Source organism: Coloeus monedula, assembly GCF_965178545.1.
Source record: "Coloeus monedula genome assembly, chromosome: 6".
Taxonomy (NCBI): Eukaryota; Metazoa; Chordata; class Aves; order Passeriformes; family Corvidae; genus Coloeus; species Coloeus monedula.
The window spans coordinates 1896215-1913175 of record NC_138786.1 but is presented as its reverse complement, the minus strand read 5'-3'; the positions used below and the strand labels follow the sequence as shown (position 1 = coordinate 1913175).

Sequence of the window (16961 nt, the reverse complement as noted above, 5' to 3'; positions counted from 1 at the left end):
ACTCAGCAGCCTGCTCATCCCAAACCTGGGCAGCAGGGATGGACTGCTGGGACCCCCTGGACAGTCACCCCTCTGCTGGGCACCATCCCTGCTCTGCAGCCCATTCCCGTTCCTGGCCTGGCATCTCCTTTGAACGGGATGTTAAACCACAACCACTTGCTCTGCTGGGTTTTGGGACATCAGAGACTCCCCCAAGGCAGTGGACAAAGCTCCTGTTCCCACACCCTCTGCCTCCCAAAGCCCTGCTAGGGCCAGGCAGAGCAAGGGAAACCCCTCAGTTCCTGCTGGAAATTTCCTCTTGTGCCCGTAAACCCAGGGAAATCGTGGCTGCCCCATCCCTGGACGTGTTCAAGGCCAGGCTGGTCACAGCTTGGAGCAGCCTGGACTAGTGGAAGGTGTCCCTGGACTGAACCCAGCAGTTCCTGGGTTTTCCTGTGGCTGCGCTTGTATTGCTCTGGCCTGAACATTTTGAACACCGGCGAGTTCCTGCCCAAATATCCAAAATCAGCATTTTCAGTCACATTCCATTTATTCCCCATTCCCATTGTTACTTCTGTGACATTCATCATTGCTGCATCAAGAGAAATGATCAGGAGTGGAAATTTAAGAAATAAAGGACAAAAAGGCTTTTGTGGCACATTTTTCTTGAGAAATCAATCCTATTTGGGGGGGGATATAAGTCACCAAAGAGGACTCCAATTTCAACGGGAGCAAGAGATAAAAAACACTTGGAGGGCCCATTGGATCTGACACAGCTGGGCAGGTCCAGAGAGAGACCTCGGCAGCTCCCGGCGTCTGGGGAATGAGGGTGGTGCAAGGACCAGCACAGGATCCGAGCCCACCACGGCTCATCCTGGGAGGCTCTACAGGAGCCAAATCCCAGGTAAGGGCATTTCCCAGGGCATCCTCCTTCAGGGACACGGGAGTGCCCTCCAGATCCCGACATCTCTGCACAGTTAAGGAAAACTCAGAACTCTCCAAAGCTGTGTTATCCCAAACTGTGTTCGCTTCTGAAAACCAGAACATAAGGAAAACACCTGGGAAGCAATGGGAAGGAAAGCTGCTGGAACAGCTCTGATTTCACACATGGTTTATATCATCCATTATACCCCGGCTGGGACTTCCCCTACCTCCACTGCTGACTGCCTCATTTTTACCTCAGAACACTCTTTCTCTGCCCTGCACATTAACCCAGATTTTACCCCAAAATGTTCATTTTGTCCCCTACAGAATCCGCCCCGGAGCGACGCCCCGGGCCTCGCACGGCCGAGGCAGCTCCGGTGCCCCGTGCCCGCAGCTCCCTCTCCGTCCCCGCCGCCCGCTCCGGGCTGTGCCCGCTCCCCGCTCCCCTCCGAGCCCGGAGCAGCCGCCCCGGGTACCCTCGGCCCGGCCGCGCCGCTCCCCGCGCTCCGCGCTCACCGCCACTGCCGCTCCCGGCACAGCGGCCGCCGTTCCTGCCGGGAGAGGCGCCGGGAGCAGCCCCGGCAGCCGGTCCCGCACGGCCCGTCCCGGTCGTGGTCCCGGTCCAGCTCCGTGTCCCGGTGCCGGTGCCGGCGAAGCCTGGGAAGCGCCGAGGGCGCTCGGAGCTGCAGTACCGGCTGTGCCCACAAGGCGGCAGCACGGAGCGCGTGGAGGCCAGCGCGCATGCGCAGCGTTTTGAGGGGTGCCAATAAACCCCGATTTCAATCCCAGATCCCAGATTTCGGGTGTTACAGCGACAGGAAAACTCCGAACACACAGGGCTGTTTCTATTTCCTTCACACAGATCATACTGTCTTACCTTTTCAAGCCCTTTGTTGTTTCATTTATATACACAAACGTTTTATTTGTATTTTCAAAACCTACAGATCCATATTCCATTTCTTGCAGCCTAAAATCCTGCCTATTACACAGCAGATAGGGGGGTTTATTTTTAAATCAATTTATATTTGAATTAATATTATTTCTCAACACATAGAAAATGATAATCTTTGCAGTTTTAAGTATTTTAGACACAAACCTCTCAAGAATTTTCAGGCATTTTTGGGCTATGATCTCCCTGGTTTTGGGGAACCCCACCTGACCCCCCTCATCTCTCACTCCCTCCACAGACATTGGGGTGCCCCAAATGACACCATCACCCCCTGGACTCCCCCATCTCCCTTTTTCCTCTCCCCCAGAGAAGGCACAAAATGAGTCCAAGTGCCCTGGCCAGCAGCTCGGTGCTTCCACAAAGCTCTTTCCACATGGACATCCCCCCAAAAAAGAGGGAAAAATCAAGGGAGGGCAGGGCAGCACCCCAAAGGGTTGGAGTCTCCCCAGCTCCTGTTCTACAGTACAGGGAGTGTCCCTGAGGATGATGCCTCATCTCCCACTTGGGCTCTGCTTTGCCACGTTCCCCCTCCATTCCTGCACTCCGGACAACGCCAGGAGATGTCTCATCCCTTCCCCGCGGTGCTGCTGCAGGGAGATCATGGTACCAATGGCTTGGAAGATGAGTCCAGACCCTGGAATCCCGAGGGTCTGACATCCAACCCCTCTTCTGGAGGGTCCAAAATCTAACACCCCTCACGGCAGCAGGGTCGTCCTCTCTTTTCAGCTAACCGGGAGCCATGGATGGACCAGGCAGTGAGGATCCTGCTTTTCGCTTTCCTCATGGCGTTCCTCAAGTCCGCGTTCCTGAGGCTGTAAACAAACGGGTTCAGCATGGGGACAGCGACGGAATACACCAGGGAGATGACCTTGTCCTGCTGCAAGGAGTGGCTGGAGACAGGGCGCAGGTACATGAGGATGGAGCTGCTGTAGTACAGAGTGACGGAGGCCAGGTGGGAGGCGCAGGTGGACAAGGCCTTGCGCCGCCCGGCCGCCGAGCGGATCCGCAGGACGGCAGCGAGGATGGATGAGTAGGACACAAGGATGAAGGCCACGGTGCTCAGCGTGTTGAACCCCACCACGACGGCCACCACGACCTCGCTGGCGTGGGTGTCAGAGCAGGACAGGGCCAGCAGCGGGGGCCCATCACAGAAGAAGTGGTCGATGGCCCAGGAGTGGCAGAATGGGGAGCGGAATATAGAAACCGTGTGGAGGGTGGAGCTGATCACTCCAGCCAGGTAGGCCCCAGCCAACATCCCAGTGCAAATCCTCTGGGACGTGAGCATGGAGTAGAGCAGGGGCCTGCAGATGGCCACGTAGCGGTCATAGGCCATGGCGGCCAGCACGTAGCACTCGGTGGTGGCCCAGGTGGCAAAGGAGAAGAGCTGGGTGACGCATCTTGCAAAGGAAATCACCTTCTTCTCTGCCAAAAAATCCCTCAGGCTCTGGGGGATGATGGTAGAGGAGTAGCAGATGTCCAGGAGGCACAAGTGGCTCAGGAAGAAGTACATGGGGGTGTGAAGGTGCAGATCCATACGGATCAATACAATGGCTCCCAGATTTCCTAGGAGAGTGACCACGTAGACGGCAAGGAACAGGACAAAAAACATCACCTGCAGGTCTGCCCGGGTGGTGAAGCCCAGGAGAATAAATTCAGATGCAAACGTCTCATTTTCTCCAACCATACCGAACATTTTATATATGCAGTTCAGCTGCCTTCTGCCTTTAGATTGAAAGGTTTCATGCAAATAAATCCATTGATAATGATAAGAATGTCAATTTTGGTCAAACAGTTACAAAGCCTTCAGTCAAGAAAAGGTAAATTCTCCTTGAAAGAGAAAAACCACAAGTTCCTGGCACCAGTATCCCTGTTCAGCCAACGTATTTGGAAGCAGGGGCACATTTAAGGCATTAAGAAGGGAAATATGATATCAAAATAATTCAGAAATAAGTTGCAAGGCTTCCTCCTAGTTTTCCTCAATCCACTTACATAGGGAATTCCATGGTTTTCCTGAAAATTGCTGGGAAAATAAAATTATTTCTCATCTTTTGACCATTCCCTACTCAGTCTGAGCACTTGAGGAATAAATACCCGCTCCCCATGTCCCAGGAAGAGATTTTCTAGGTGAAAGCATTGGAAAAAGGGACTTCCCTTAGTATATTTTTTCCTGGCTGTAGAAATAAGAGCTGGCATTTGCCTTACCTCACTTTGCTTTAGATGTGATGCTTAATTTGGAGGTAAAAGATAAATTCATCCTCCATCTTGCTGTTTACCAGGAAGAGATCAGCACCTTGTAAAATCCCACACTGTGACAGAATAAATAAACATGGTTTTTTCTCCTGGATATTCGTGGCTTGATGGAGTTACACCAGAGAGTAAACCAAGAGTAGGCACTGCTGGCTCCTGACAAAATGGATCTAAACCTGGAAATCCTCATTATTGCATGAGCCTTGGTTGAAGGGCTGAGTTTCACCCCCAGAACCCAACATCTCCATTCAGGTGTTCTGTGGTCTCCTGGAGTTATTAACGAGGACTTAGAGCTGCTTTTCATCACCCATGTGGAGATGCCCGACGCAGAGCCAGAGGTGTTAAAAATAAGGAAAACCAAACATTTTTGGGGCTGAATCTGCTGGCATCAGAGAATTTACCTCAATTTCATGCTTAACTAAAATCCAGCCTCGCTTTTCCTTACTCAACCAACCAACGTTACTTTGTGTGATGGATCGGAGACCTGGAATGGAAATAAATTCAATTAAAACCCATGGGTTATATTTTATTCCTGCTGAGAGGCAGGTGGTTGGTGTGGAATAACTAATGGAGTGCTCATCCTTGTCCTCCTGTGGTGAGGATCTCTGTTGTGGCACCCAATTTCCATAAAATCTTAGGGCACAGCAGTAGAAGAGCTTCCAACGAGCTGCCCTACGATTCACCGAGATCACCCCATCCAACCTGGCCTTAAACACTTCCAGGGATGGGGCAACCACAGCTTCTCTGGGAAACCACCTCACCACCCACCCAGGGAAGGATTTATTCCCAATATTCCATCTAAACCTACCTGAAGGTGGAGTTTTGCTCCTCTTTGCTCCCAGGTCCTGTTTAAGCAGTTTTTATACTTCCAGCTGCTCCCAGCTCCAGCTGGAGAGATACACCAGGGCTTCTCCCACGTAACACCTGTGTTTCCAGAGCTTTGCCCTGTGGAGGATTCACAGAGCCAAAACAAGTCAGGGAATAACATCTTACCCTCCAGGGAGCTGTCAGACCAAGCGAGGGGCAGCCAAGCCCTGAGGGGTCCTGGGATCCTCCGCTGCCAAGTCAAGATATGAAGATTTAAAAATTAGCGGCAGCAGAAGGTGTTATTTGAACAACAACAGTTCAAAAATATTGCCTTTAATTGTTTAATGCATCCTAAAAGTACCCCCAGGGGGAGTTTATGACAATATCTGTGCTGTGGAAGGGTTTGGGTCAGAAGGGACCTTATGGATCATCTCATTCCACCCCTGCCAGGGGCAGGGACACCTTCCGCCAGCCCAGGCTGCTCCAAGCCCTGTCCAGCCTGGCCTTGGACACTGCCAGGGATCCAGGGGCAGCCACAGCTTCTCTGGGAAATCCATTCCAGGGCCTCACCACCCCTTCAGGGAAGAATTTCTTCCTAATACCCCATCTAACCCCACCTGAAGGATTCAGACAACCTGAAGCATCAGCTGGAAATTATCCTAAGACAAAAATAAAGTGCAGTTTAAAGCATCATTTCCAAATGTTAGAACTTCAAACATCCAATGTTTTCAACAGGCTCGGGAGCTGATGCTTGGAAAACAAAATATCCAGGTGGGATCAGCCACATGATGCCATTGTTTTATTTATTGCCTATTTCTCAGTTTCCTGAGCAAGAACAAGGCACTTTGCTACCCAAGACTTATGGGAACATCAGGAAAAAAGGAGGGTTTATGTAAAATAAAAAGGAGATGATGTTCCCAGCAATGTCCAACAGATGGTGGTGACATACAGGAAAAGCTGATGGATATTTTTTAGCCTTTTTCCCCTTCCAGTTCTCCATTTCATACCTTAAAAGGAATTTTATGGCTCTTTAACATCCCTTGGGATTGACAATGGAGCACCATGGTGCACTGAAGGAGCAAAAATAAGTTGTTTGTGTGAAAACAGGAATTAATTTCATTCAGAAGCAGATGAAACACAACTTTTCACAAGGAAAGGGGTTTTTTTGACCAAAAAAAAAAAAAAAAAAAAAGCAGGTTGATTTGTCATCCTTGCCAGCACCAAGTTTTCACCCAGAATATGGAGAAATGAGGGAGATGCAATTTCTGTCAGGAGTTACTTCTTGACTAAAAAAGGGAACTTTAAAATAATAATCACTCTCAGTTTTTTTTATTTCAGGTTGTTCAGGTTTTTTTCTTGCCTTGTTTTGTTACTTTCCAGTCCCTTCTCCCCACTGCTGAAGTGCAAATCTCCAGATACAAACTCCCCTGATAATATTCCTGACTTTGTTTTTAACAAACCACCAGGGGCATAAAGTGGAAAACTAATTGTAGCTTTGTTGAAGGCTTTGAAAGGCAGAAATTGGGGGTGGAAAAAGGAAAGGACAAAGGTGACTGTTTCAATTGAGCCTGGAAATTTATCCTGCTTTCAAATAGGCAGTGATTTATTAATTAATTCACTGACTTGGCTTATGGGCAATATCTATCTTCAAACTGCATTAAAACTGAAAATTAATTCATTTAGATGTTGTCCTTCCATCTTTCCTAGGAAGGGCTTTTCATGGCTCCCTGATCCAGCCCAGAAATCATGGAAGTCTGGAATGTCTCATCATTCATCAACTTTATATGGGGGATCCTGAGACCTTTCATAGAATCCTGGAATGGTTTGGGATGGGAGGGACCTTAAGGATCATCCAGTTCCACCCTGCTGCCATGGGCAGGGACACCTTCCCCTAGACCAGGGTGCTCCAAGCCACATATCCATAAATATATATGGATATAAATGTATAACTTGCTATCCTAGGGCCAGAGATCTCCTAGATGTCTTTTCTGATCCAAAATTATAAATATATATTAAAATCCAATAGCAAATTTTATATATTTATATATAAAATGCAAAACATTCTTGGGTTAAATGTGTGCACCAACACCCACATGTTACTGGATTTTCTTCTCCCCCACAAACCTCCATGAATCCCACTTCATTCCCAGCTGAAAACAAGGTATGGGTGAGAGCCCTGGCATGAGGGAGGGGGAAAAAGAGACAGACAGAATTCCCTGACCCTGATAACACAACAAATCAGCATAAAAGGATTAAAGATAAAAATCCAATTCTTACCTCCCCAGAGGAGCATCGGGATCAGACAGTTCATTGAGGAACCCTTTCCATCAGCAAAACATCCTTTAATATAAATATTATTTAATGTATTTAAATTTATATTTATATTTATATATAACTTTACTTCAGGGTCAGTAGGTGGGTTTATTCCTGGTATCCATTGCAAACACCTTAGGGTGTCCTAAGTACCTGTGGATGGATCCCTGAAGCAACTGGCTGGGATTACAGGAGGTGAGGGCTGATCCAAGCCTCCAGGCAATGAATGAACCCAAAAGGCTTCCAGGCTACTCCTGGTTTAACACCAGGAGGTCTGTACAGGACCTACCCATCAGATCCAGAGTCCATTAAACTTTCTTATTCTGCTTCAGGTATTCCCAAGAATATCTCAGCCACCCACAAAGTACAGTTTGGATCCACAGATGGGATTTATCTATCAGCTATCAATAACATTAAGAACATCCTATGTTATCTGAGGCGGAATTAGAGGGATCAAGAGACTCCAGGTAGCCTAGAAGAGGCTGTGCCATGTCCAGAGGAGATCCATGCAGGGTCACATAGAATCCTGGAATGGTTTGGGTTGGAAGGGGCCTTAAAGATCATCCAAAAGCTGATGTTTTGGTTGGGTGTAGCTCTGCAAACAACAATATTTTAACATCAGTGTTGGAATTTGGTGAGTTTCTGCACCAAAATTTCGCCACCTATTCCCATTAGTCCCTGTTTTATTACCAATCTTCCAGGCACAACTTCAAACACCCCCTCTTTTCTCAAAATAATAAATAAAACCATGAAATCCGGTTATTTCCATGAGAAACTTCTGATACTTAAAAAAGAACAACCAAGAAGGTAAACCAACTTGTAAAAACAGTTAAATAATTATCAGGTAATTAAGTATAAACCTTTGAACAGTTTATCACTAAATCCTTCCTCTGCCTTTGTGCATGTTCCAAGAAAAATGGCAATTTTTGCTTTCATGGCCATTTCTGCTCCATTTCTTTGGCATTGCCCCAAATCAGACCTATTTTGTCTCTCTCCAGGACTGTATTACACCAAATCACCACTGACTTCCCCAAAAACCTGTTTTTCCACCTTCCATCCTGCTTTATAAATCAGAACCTAATTTATTCCAAGGCTCCTGATGTTCTCTGAGCCAAGACTCCAAACCACCAGGTGAGCTGGTCATGATGAGGCAGGTCCAAGGTTGACCTAAATGCTATGGGTTTTTATTCCTCAGTTATTTATTTTAATTATTAATCCAGTCTGTCAAACTGGTCTATTATGTATCATTCCTGCTGGATAAAATTCACATTGATAAACTTGTGCTTTACACCTTTATGAACTCCAGCAGGCTGAAGCATCCGAAAACGAAGTCAATCCCTGGTCAGGGTTGGATCTGTGATCAAGGCAAGGTGCATGTTAAAGGAATCCAGAGATGTGCACATGTTTGTGAAACTGGAAACCAGGACTTCTCCAGTATAACTCCAGAGGGGAACAACCTCTTTGGGCTGAGCTTAAATAGAGTTTGTAGGTCAAGGGTGTGGATGGAGCCCCCAGATGGGGTGATTAATGCAAATTAGTTCACTCTGAGACAACTAATCCCTGTCTGAAAGTGCTCAGAGCCACCTGAACATCCGGGCTGCAAGTACTTCAACGTGGATAATCCCATCCTTGAAGGAAAACTGGGCTGTCCCTCCACAGAGGGACATCAGCAGCTCCAGAGCCAGAGGTGCTTTGTGTGACACCTGGGGACCCTCTGACCAGCCGGTCATCGCTGGTGCTGTGTGTCCATGTGACGTGGTGGCTCATCCACAGGATGGATTTGAGATCCCTGAAGCACAATAAGTTTCAGGATTCCATTCTATCCTTTTTTTTTTTTTGCTCTTTTCTTTGTTTATTTGCTCTGCCATGAGGAGCCCTGAGGGTTTTATCCCAGGAGAGCAGAGGGAACATATTTACAGCCCTGTCACCCACAGGCTCAGCTGTCGGAGTCAGGGAAGGAGCCCATCCCTCTCCACATCAGCCTGGATGTTCTCTGATGCTTTTGGGATAAACCCTTGGCTCCCACCACTGCAGCGAGGGCACAGGAAGAGCTGTAAATCCAAGAGAAAGAAGTTGACTTCCTTCTTCATGTCCTCATATCCTCTTTTTTTGGGGGCTGTGTTGGAAAACAGCCTCCCAAAAGTAGGACTTTTTATAATAAATGGGAGTAATGGCTTGTGCAAATTGGTTTTTATTTTCCTTAGGCAGCTAAAGCAAGATAAATGGATTTATGGAAGTGTTAAGGATGAGTCTTATTTAGTTATAAAGAACTGTCAGCAGAATACAGTTGTTAACAAATCAGCCTTTGGAATTGGATTGTTTTAAAATCCATTCCCATTCCAAGTAAGTTTTATCTTAATTCCCATGGGTTTTGGATGTTTCAGCCTGCTGGAGCTCAGAAAGGTATAAAACATGATTTTATCCATGTGAACTTTATCCAGTGGGAATGATACAGTTTGATGGACTGGATTAATAATTAAAAGCCAAGGAAAAATGTTTTTAATGTGGTGTAATCTGGGATTTCACTGGCACTGGGACTTTCTCCCACTCCAGGTTTATGTTATCTCCAATGAGATTCCTCCGAGCTGTCGTTGGAAACAAATTTCTTTCAAACCGTAAGGGAATAACTATCTGATTCTTTTCTTCATTCTGAATTAATATGTGCCAGAGTAAATCCATCATTTTACACATCCAGGCATGGAAAAAGAAACTTGCCATTCGTGTTACTTCAAGCTCCGTGTACTTTCCCAAGCACCTCAGCTGATAAGTAAAAAACTATAGAATTTATGTTTGGAAAAGACATGGAAAATAGCAAAGTATAGCAATTTAAATGGTGATTGGTTGGAGTTAAACATGGCCCAAAAGCTAAACTCTGGGTTTTACCATTTTGATGTATTTCTTCCCTTTGCCTTAGCAGGTAGCACCCGGCCATGGGAGGAAACCACACGCAGCCCAAATTCATCCTCCTGGGAATTACAGACACTCCGTGGGCACAGGCCCCTCTTTTTGGGCTCTTTCTGTTGATTTACATCATCACTTTGGTGGGGAACGTGGGGTTGATGGTCTTGGTTTGGGTGGCTCCCAGCCTCCACACCCCCATGTACTTCTTCCTCGCCCATTTTTCCCTGGCCGACGTCTGCTATTCCACCATCATCTCCCCCAAAATGCTCACAGACCTGTTATTTGGGAATAAAACCATTTCCTGGGCCGGCTGCGTGACACAATTCCACCTCTTTGCTCTCTTTGCCACGGCCGAGTGTCACCTCCTGGCCACCATGGCCTACGACCGGCACGTGGCCATCTGCCACCCCCTGCTTTACGTCACAGTCGTGTCCCCTCGGGCCTGCTGGCAGCTGGTGGCCTGGTCCTACTTCGTGGCCTCCCTCAGTGCCCTCATCTACACCAGCTGCACATTTGGGGGCTCCTTCTGTGGGCCCCGCCAGGTCGACCACTTCTTCTGCGACGCCAGCCCTGTGCTGAGGCTGGTGTGCTCCGACACCCGCGGCAGCGAGGCCGCCATCTTCGCCCTGGCCACCGCCAACGGGCTGGGCACCAGCCTGGTCATCCTGTTCTGCTACGGCCGCATCTTCCACACCATCCTGGGCATGCGCTTGGCACCCAGCAGGGCCAGAGCCTTCCACACCTGCGCCTCCCACTTGGTGTCTGTGTCCGTGTTCTATGGGGCTCTGTTCTTCATGTACCTGCAGCCGGCGTCCCGGCACGGCAGCCGGGACAAGGTGGCCTCTGTCTTCTACACCGTGGTCAGCCCCATGCTCAACCCTTTCATCTACAGCCTGAGGAACAAGGAGGTGAAGGCAGCGCTGGGGAAGTGCAGGAGGAGGATGTTAAACCACTGCTGGCATCAGAGAGGTGCAACTCATGGCATCAGGGAGTCCTGGAATGCTTTGGGTTGGAAGGGACATTAAAGATCATCATCTGGTCCTACACACCATGGCCAGGGACACCTTCCACTAGACCAGGCTGCTCGAAACCCCATCCAACCTGGCCTGGAACTTTTCCAGGGATGGGGCAGCCACAGCTTCTCTGGGAAACCTGTGCCAGGGCCTCACCACCCTCACAGGGAAGAATTTCTTCCCAGAATCCCATCTAAACCTAGTCTCAGCTTAAAGCCATTTCATGTTGTCCTGCCACTCCATGCCCTTGTGGAAGCAAACCATTCCTCTAAAGTAAGAGATGATCCATAAAAATAATCAGATTTTTCCCTGATGCTAACAATTTTATATAGATTCTTCCACAATTCCTCACAAAACTCAATTACAATATTTATCCTAGAGAAATAGACCTCACAGTCACATATTCCTTGGGAGGAAACCAGGAGTGGGAGCTTCAAACTTGAATTCCCTTTGCAGCCACCAGCCTGTCGAAAGAAATCACTCAGAATTATTCCAGGCTGTTATTCCAATTAAACCTCTCTTTCTCTCAGGAAGAACAAATCACAGTTTTACTGGTTTATAACTTATTTTGCACTGAGCAATATGTATTTTTCTTGCAAGATTATTGTCCTTATCCCTAAACTCCAATAAAATTTCTCATTACTACCTGTGAGTTATTCATTAGAGTTGAGCTTCTGGGGTGGGAGGGAGCATTTGGGAAGAGGAAGATTCTTTTTTAATTTGATTGGTAAAAAAATAAGATAAAAGGCTTAAGAAGTGCATTTTTGCCAGACTTAGAAGGATAAAAAACTGATGCAAGTCAGGATCTCAAGATACACCTTGGAATATCAAGGGGAATGCAAGCGTCCAAGTGCCAAAACACACCATGAAAACCTAACAAGTGTGTTTCACTCAAAATTTAAGCATGTGTCTGGTTTTCATAGGAGAAAGAATCCTTAACACCTGATCTATGGATCAGATGGGAGCTGTCTGGGTTTGGAAAAGGCCATAAAAAAGCCAAAAACAACAGTTCTCCAAATCATGGCTCAATAAAGAAGGTACAGGAATGGCCACAACACTGGGGGGAGAGCAGCAATCCTTCATCTTTTCCTGGCATGCACTTTTAATGGAAAAACCTCCTAATTTCTGCTCATCCCAGCGAATTCCAGAGGATATTTGTCATTTCTGAGGGCAAACTGAGTTGCAATCCTGCACCTTCCTTTCACAATAGGGGTGGTCTGGATAAGGTCAGCAGACACTTCCCCCTCTTCCTCCTCTTCTCCACACACCTGATTTTGGTTGTCCCTCACCCATTGACACCTTTGAGGGGTGGAATGAGCTCTGACTCCACAGGGAGATAGGCCTTGGCTGTGGCAGGGAAAGGTGGAAGCAGGAAAATTTTCTCTTTGGCATTGTGTTGTGTAGATGTTGTGTTCTGAGGAGTTCTATGAGAATTAAGTTCCATTTGAAAAGTGAATGGATGGTGAACAGTGTCCTCTTTCTCTGGAAAAAACCAGCAGGAGAAGAGGTGTTTTAGGTCTGGGGGAAAGTGGCTTCCACCTGGGAAAGGTGGATCTGGAGCTGGATGAAGAAGTTGGAATCGATATAAAAAGATGATAAAGGGCTTGGCAAGACAGAGACTTCTGATATCAAAGTTGGGTGGGAAGGGACTGTAAAGCTCATCCCATTCCAACCCCCTGCCATGGCAGGGACACCTTCCACTGGACCAAGCCCTGTCCAACCTGGCCTTCAACACTTCTAAGGATGGGGCAGCCACAGCTTCTCTGGGAAACCTGTGCCAGGGCCACACCACCTTCATAGGGAAGGATTTCTTTCCTATACCCAGTGTAAACCCACTCTCCTTCAGTTCAAGATTTTTCAGGTTTTAACGAAGAATTAAGAAAACCCACCAGCAGGTCTGATGCTCCAGAGTCCCACCATACAGGTGGTCACAGCTATTTCCACCACAAGTGATGCTGCTCCCATTCCCAGGGCAAGAAGAGATCCTTGGGGACCAACCACCCTTCAAGGAATCATCAGCTTAACAAGATCTTCTGGGCTTTGCCAAGAAAGTTTCCTAATCATCATCATGGAGGTCCTCAGAGGGCTTTTCAACAACAATTTTTGTCATTCTTCTTAACAAGCCATGAGAGACTAATTAATAAAGAAAAACAAGGAAGAAACTTTCTTCCTTGTTAAAGACAAAGTGAACTTCTCCAGCTGCTTTGTTTGCCAGATCCAGGCCCTGGAGTCAAAAAGCTGGAGGGTCAATGTGTTGCCATGGGATTGTGTTAAGGGACATTAAAGCTCATCCAGTGCCATCCCCTGCCATGGGCAGGGACACCTTCCACTATCCCAGCCTGCTCCAAGCCCCATCCAGCCTGGCCTTGGACACTCCCAGGGATCCAGGGGCAGCCCCAGCTTCTCTGGGCACCCTGTGCCAGGGCCTCCCCACCTTCACAGGGAACAATTTCTTCCCAATATCCCATCTAAATGTTCTGCCAGTGTAAAGCCATTCCTCCTTGTCCAGCCACCCCAGGCCCTTGCCCAGAGTCCCTCTGCAGCTCTCCTGGAGCCTCTTTAGGCACTGGAAGGGGCTCTCAGGGGTCACCTCTACAGACTGAGCTCAGACACAGGTTAGTGCTGAGTTAACAGCTGGACTCCATGATCTTAGAAGGCTTTTCCAACATGGCATTCTGTAACTGTTTCTACCCCATATCTGCTCCTGGTCAGCATTCCTGCCTCTCCTTCTGTGCTCAGTTTCACTGTACTTCCCACAGTTTGTTCATCCTTCCTCTGTGTCTCATGATTTATTTTAGAGGGGAAATCACACAATTGCCCAAAACTAAGCAAAACCTCTTTAATAATAAAGCCAAAATATGATCAAAATGCCAGGATAGGGAGCAGCGGTGGGTAATTCCACCAGAATCCATAGGAGCTGCCAGATGATGGCTCTCTGCTCCTTGAGCAAGCTTGGGCCTTGAGTTTGGTCACTGCCCACCCTGGGGTGGCACACAGGAAATTTCCCTTAGAAATGAATGACTGTGGAAGCAGCTCCTTCAGGAGGAGACTTGCACTGGTAAACAAACACCATTAGTTTCAGGAAATTAAATGGAAGTTTGAGGGTTTATGTCCCGCTTCTTTATATATATATAAAATTATGTGTATAAAGATATTAATATATAAATTTCTTTATGTATATAATTGTTTCTAAAATATCCTTATATATTTTTTCTTAAAATATATATAAATTTATCTCTTGAAATATATAACTGGCTTCTTGACATCACAGGGAAATAAAAAGAACACCAGTTCTTACAGTAAGAAGTAGAGATTCAAGGACTGGGAGACAGCTCAGGATTTGGAGAAGTGCTGCAACTGCTAATTGGGAAGAAGGGAGAACACTTTAGAAACTCTCCTGCTGCATTTTATTTTTACATTATCAGGGATGTGTCTAAAAACCCAGAGAGTCAGATACAGAGGGAGTCACAATTAGGTGTGTGAGAGAAAAGAGAAAAGTTTCTCTTTTTTTACATCCTAAAAGAAGGAAATGGTCGCAGCAGCTGTAGTCAGAACAGATGAAGAGTCCCTGGTCCTCAAGCTCTACAAGTGATCAAGAAGGGCTTAAATTCCTGAAATTCAAATAGTATCAGGCAGCAAAGACAAATAAAAAAGGAAATACTATTTCTCAGCAGAACCTTTCCTCCCTATCAGTCTCCAGAGCCCAGCCTTCACCTCCTGGTTCCTCAGGCTGTAGATGAAGGGGTTCAGCATGGGGGTGACCATGGTGTAGAACACCGAGGCCACCTTGTCCTGCACCCGGGAGCTCCTGGAGCTGCGCTGGGAGTACATGGCCATGAAGGATCCGTAGGAGAGCACCACGACAGCCAGGTGGGACGCGCAGGTGGAGAAGGCTTTTTGCTTCCCCGCGGCCGAGCGTGTGCCCAGGATGGCGGTCAGGATGAAGGCGTAGGAGAGCAGATGGCCAGGATGGTGGCAGCCAGGTTGAAGCCTGCCATGACAAACATCCCCAGCTCGTTAGGCGCGGGGTCCGTGCAGGAGAGAGCGAAGAGCGGGGGCCCCTCGCAGTAGAAGTGGTCGATGACATTGGGGCCACAGAAGCTCAGCCCAAGGGCCAGGCCCGTGTGGAGGGTGGCATTTGTGACCCCTGCCAGGCATCAGCTGGCCACCAGAAGCACACAGAGCCCTCGGGACATGGAGAGGGACTAGAGCAGGGGGCTGCAGATGGCCACGTAGCGGTCGTAGGCCATGGCAGCCAGGAGGTAGCACTCAGCGGTGGCAAAGGCCACGTAGAAATAGAACTGCGTGAGGCATGCGGCATGAGAAATGACCTTCTCCTCATCCAGGAGATCCCAGAGCAGCCTGGGAGTGATGCAGGAGGAATAACAGAGGTCCAGGAAGGACAGGCTGCTCAGGAAGAAGTACATGGGGGTGTGGAGCTGGGCAACCAGCCGGATCAACACCAGCAGCCCCACATTCCCCAGCAGGGTGATCACATAGATCACCAGGAAGACCACAAAGAGAACAACCTGGACATTGCCCTGTTGGGAGAATCCCAAGAGGACAAAGTGAGCACTGGAGGTTCCATTTCCTTTGGCTGCCATCCTAATGCAGGTGCTGTAAGAAAATGGAGATGCAGGGTCAGCACATTCCTGTTTTCTGCACAAACACGTTAAAAATGCCTTTATTTTTATCAGCAAACATAACCTGGAGACGCAGGAACTGTGGGATTTACTGTTTGGTTCAAAATACATTTTAGAGCAGCCAAAGTTCACTACTGAGTTTGTTTCTAATGGTTTTAGTCTGGTTTAGCCACTGACTTGGTTTGATAAATCACTTTGCACATTGGAAGGTTTATTCCACCTCCTGAACACATTAAGGGGGTTGTTACTCATCAGATTCAAAGCATTAACTACAGTAATTTATCCTGACTTTAGAAATCATTACTAATTTGAAAACCAAACTGAAAACAGTAAAAACCACCCAAAAAACAACCCCAAGCCTCATTGGTTTAGAAGATCCAAAGGAGACAAAGCACCAGTGACAGGTCAGGACATCTTTAAAAATTTTTTTTGAAGAGTCAGAACATATGAAAATAAAATAAAATTCTTCCCTCCTTCCTGTGAAACTCTGAAATTCAGGTTCAAACTGGAACTCAAAAAACTCTTTAAATATGGTGATGTTTGTGTCAGAAAGTGTGAAGTGGAGAAAGAAAAGGGTTTTAAAACCCTGGAGGCCCCAAAAATGTTGTGGTGCCATGAGGAACTGGGGGGAGTAAGATGCTGATATACAGTTCAAATAAATAGAAAGAAATATATGTAAATTGGAAAATAATCCAGGTAGTGCTGCTATGAAATGATTGATCTTCAGGGCCAGGTTGGACAGGGCTTGGAACAACATGGGCTAGCACAAGGTCTCCCTGCCCGTGGAACATCACTGGAGGATCCATAAGGTCCCTTCCAACCCAAACCATGGATTCTGTGATAAATTCCTGGGTTTCACCTCAGAGACCCTGAGCTTGGATGATTATTTGTCATGAGAACAGGCTCCCACCTCAGGCCCTCTCCTTGCAACAGAGCAACTCCTTGCAGCCTTATTTTGGGTAAAGCTCACCTGTTTGCTCACATCTTGGGCCCTTTTTGCTTGATCAGATTTTATCTCCTAGACCAAAATTTCCAGGGAGAAATAAACCCAGATTTTTTCCAATATTAGTGTGGAAGACAGGAATAATTTGCCCTCACAAAGAGCATCAAAACTTGACCAAAAACCCTGCTGTTTGTAATCCTCATTCACAGGAACACCAAGGGGTTTGTCACTGCCCGCCCCTG

At 47.3% G+C, this 16961-nt stretch overlaps 1 pseudogene across 1 annotated transcript; it reads right to left on the bottom strand.

Annotated features, from left to right (window-relative positions):
• Nucleotides 1-1415: 1415 nt before the first annotated feature.
• LOC309574612 lies at nt 1416-15737 on the bottom strand (annotated as a pseudogene). The gene is made up of 4 exons: nt 14811-15737; nt 2552-3574; nt 2395-2486; nt 1416-1598 (listed from the first exon to the last, which is right to left on the bottom strand). The product of its transcript is annotated as an uncharacterized misc_RNA (transcript).
• Between the last annotated feature and the right edge of the window lie 1224 nt (nt 15738-16961).